This window comes from Bison bison, unplaced genomic scaffold (assembly GCF_000754665.1).
Source record: "Bison bison bison isolate TAMUID 2011002044 unplaced genomic scaffold, Bison_UMD1.0 scf7180017864163, whole genome shotgun sequence".
NCBI classification, from domain to species: domain Eukaryota; kingdom Metazoa; phylum Chordata; class Mammalia; order Artiodactyla; family Bovidae; genus Bison; species Bison bison.
Window position 1 is genome coordinate 4,790,641 of NW_011494735.1, and position 4,277 is coordinate 4,794,917.

Below are 4,277 nucleotides of genomic sequence, written 5' to 3' on the forward strand. Positions count from 1 at the left end.
TGTGCGACCCCATAGACGGCAGCCCGCTAGGCTCCTCTGTCCCTGGGATTCTCTAGGCAAGAATACTGGAGTGGGTTGCCATTTCTTTCTCCAATGCATGAAAGTGAAAAGTGAAAGTGAAGTCGCTCAGTCGTGTCTGACTCTTAGCGACCCCATGGACTGCAGCCTATCAGGCTCCTCGGTCCATGGGATTTTCCAGGCAAGAGTACTGGAGTGGGGTGCCATTGCCTTCTCCGTAATTAGATAATACAGTACAATATTTAGCATAGTACCTGTCCTTAACCGATATTCATTCTTACTGTTGTAGCTACCTATCTCCACTTACATTAACAGCCTCGGTTTTTATTATTACTCTGTGAGACAGGCATTATTGCATCTATTTAACAGATGAGTAAATGCATAACCAGTGAAGTCTAGTAACTGACCCCAAGTCTCAGAACTTTGCTCTGAGTTGGTATTTGTGCTTCAACTATCTAGTTCCAAAGCCTATGCATCTCACTGCACTTTCTCCCTCTGCTTATGGACTGTGACTCATTACAGGATATTTTCTATATGATTTTTGACTTTTAAGATAAATTAATAAATTTGAATTTATCAGGCATTCCAACAACTAATTAATTCCAGTTACAGGAATATTTGTGGCTGTCTAAACTTTTATTTTGTAAGAAAGAAACAGATGATCGAAAAAGTCAGTTTACAGAGAAATTTATCTGAAGAAGAGGGAAAAAAGAGAGGAGGAGAAGGAGGAGGAAACACACATAAGCATACACACACACCAGACATGAAAAACCCAAGGTATATTTCCAACTTGGGACAGATTCAAACCAATCTCTTGCCTCATTTACATTTTGCAAACTTATTTTGAAGGCATCACAATGTGGCTTGAAGAACATAGACTTTGGAACCATATAGAATCCATATAGTTAACTGAATTCCAGCTCAGTTGACTTCAGGAGCATCAGCCTCTGTTTTCTTATCTCTAAAATCAGGGCAATAGTACATACTTCATAGGTTTGTTGGGAAGATTAAATGAGACCGTTTTGTGAAATATCAGGGATAGTGTCTATGACAGACATAACGTCCAGTGGATGTCAGGCTATCATAGCATGTTTGTTGCTCAGTCATGTCCAAACCTTTGGGGCCACATGGACTGTAGCCCACCAGGTTCCTCTGTCCATGGAATTCTCAAGGCAAGAATACTGGAGTGGGTAGCCATTCCCTTCTCCAGGGAACCTTCCTGACCCAGGGATCGAACCTGAGTCTCCTGCATTGCAGGTGGATTCTTTACCATCTTTACCATCCACCAGGAAAGCTCATGATAGTACATGTAGCTTTTATAATAATTTTTCAAGATTGTGTAAGAGTCTCAAAAGTCTTAATAGTCTTAAAGGATACTCAATATTAGTGAAATCACAACATTGTGAAATTCTAGAGATGGATGGTAAATTAGAGAGCTTTATAGTTCATCCTCTTCTTAGGATGGCAAGAAAAATAGACATTTCAACTGCACCTTTAGATTCGCAATCAGGTTGATGGAAACAAATAGCCCCAGGTCATTCACCTTAAAATCTAAGTAAAGAAACTAACAGTCGGCCAACCAGAGGTGTAGAATTGGTATAGAATTTAAAGGCTCAAGAGACAGCTTTCTATAACAGTTAACCTGGAGTATCCTCTAATGCACATTAATGAAGTCTCCTTTATGTACAGTTGGGAAGGTCCCCTGGAGGAGGAAATGGCAACCCACTCCAGTATTTTTGCCTAGAGAATCCCATGGACAGAGGAGCCTGGCGGGCTACAGTCTATGGGGTTGCAAAAAATCGGACACGACTGAGCAACTAATAGTTCAATTACGTTGTTTTATGTTTGAGGAAATCAAGACCCAAAGAGACTAAGGGAATTGCCCCAAATCACACAGCTAATTATAATCAGAGTTGGAACTAGAACCTGGCCTCTTAATTAATGGTTCCCCTAATATTTTTAAAGTTCTGAGTGAATGATCATACCACTTGCGCAATAAATTACCAAATATGAATATCTCTGAACAGTTTAGGATTCCAATCAAAGGACATTTATAATAAAGTTAGGCATATATTTAATGATAGCTATAATTATTATTGTGCTACATGATAACACAGCATAAATGGTAAGTAGTTCATTTTAGAGTATTGTATTTATTTTGTACACCAAGCCAAGAGAGTGAAAAATAAAATGAAGAGCAGGAAACTGCTCTGAGGGCCTTTTTGAAGACTTGTGAATCTGAGGCTTAGGTAGCTGTGGTTTTCTGACAAAAGGCAGAGGGCTGAGAGGTGGTTTTGGAAGGAGAAGGGACAGGAAGCTCTCTTGACTTCTTCTTCCCTTGGGAGGAGTGATAAGCACTCATCTACTTTCGTATCAATGGAGGAATCAGCCAGTGTGCTCCTCCTCTTTCCTCATCAGTTTCTTGCTGGAATCTGAAAGGTTCAACTACCAGAACCAATCCTGGTAGAGTCAGAGTCAACATTCAGCATGGAGTGATGGACAAGCTTTGTTTTAGCAAAACCTGTTTTCTATTATCGCTGTGTCTGGACTCCCAATACTTCATAGTCATTGCCCTGATATACTGAGGACCTCCAAGAACACGTGGGCCACGGAGCGCTCCCCCCCCTCGGCCACGTGGGGAGACTTGGCTGCATAATTACCCCCGTGGTTCTTGAAGAAAACCCTAGGTGCTCCAATTCCTTCTTCTCTTACTCTCACCAGGTGTGGGTGAGACCGCCCTGTCTCTACTCTCCGTCAGGACTCACGCACAGATGTGCTCGAGGGAAAGGCCCTCGGCTCAAAGCTCTTTTCTCCACAGTGCCTCCCTGCTTGCTATCAGACATTCATCTGGAGGAGTCCCTGAAGCAGGATGTCTATTATTTACACTTGGGATACATGAGTGTAATTAAAATGCTTTTCGAATTCTTGAACCAGGGGAAGGGACTTCTGAGGAAAGTGGGGGAAATGAGGGAGAATGAGCAAGAAGTACATTTTGAGTAGTGGGAGTTTCAGGGGAAAAGAAGCCTTTACTGGGGGCCCTCGAGGGAAAATTTGGGCACCAGACAGCAGGGATGAAAGAGAAAGTGTGTGGAGAAACAGGGACGTGCTGACGTGCAGAGAAGGAAGGGAGAGTCTAAAGACAAGATTCTTTCTACGACCTTCCTTTCCCTCCCTTCTGCCTCTTTCTGCTCTTCCTAAGGAAAAATTTTAAAAATCTGATATTTAAATCTGGTTGAGTCCCTGACACACATCATTCCTGGAGGGGTATACAAGTTGCTCACTCAGGGATGATTCGTATAAAGATCTTTGCAGAGACAAGCCCAGGACGGCTCTTGGGCAGTGGGTGAGTCTATGTCTTACAAAAGCGAATGAGGATGTTCTCTGTCTGTGCCTGGGTGCAGTGCAGCTGACTCTCACTAATGACACTTCTTCAGTACCTTGCTATTTGGGTGGAGTTGGCGCTTATGCTCATTCATAGGCATCGACCTAGCTTCCTGATTCAGGTCACTCAGACAGTGTTTAGGTAACTAAGTGGGCCGTGGGGAGAGCCGAGGTGAGTATTCACTTTAGCTCTGCACTCTGGGTCCCCTCTGAACTTCAAGACTTGGGCCTGGTGGCAACTCTAGCTTCCCACAGCTAATGTTACTATCCTGGCCACTTGCTGTGACTCCTGTTGCACAGGCTGTCATTTTTACTGTTCTTGCTTTATTCTCCCTTTTCCTGCCACCACTAGCAATGCTGTCAGTGTGAAGGCACTGGCTCAGCTTGGCTGACCCTGGAATCAGAAGAGAGATTTGCCCAAGAAGGTGATGGCTTATCTTGTTGACCTGGGCTAGTCTTTTAAATGAGGGATGTAAATGTAGGTTTGGGAACTGGAAAGACCTAGGTTTGATCTTAGCTTTGGGTAATCCTGTGACCTTGGGCAAATCATTCAAAATTTGGAACTTTCTTTACTCATAAGTTGGAGACATTAATGCCTCTACACAGGATTGTTGAGAAGCAGGAGCACTTTATGAAAAATCCCTGGATGTAGTAGATATTTAGTCAATGGTGACTGAGATTGGTGTTCAAATGGGCATAGTTCTTTTGGCCAATATGACAGAGAGAGCTCAGGGTTCCTGAAGTGGGCATGGAGACTAGGACACTCCTCAATACCTTGTTATGGTTGATTGATGATTTATGGATGGAGTCTAGGATCATCTCTGTGTCCAGGAAATGTAGCTAACTTTAAGATCTTATTTCTAAGTCATTCCAGATAA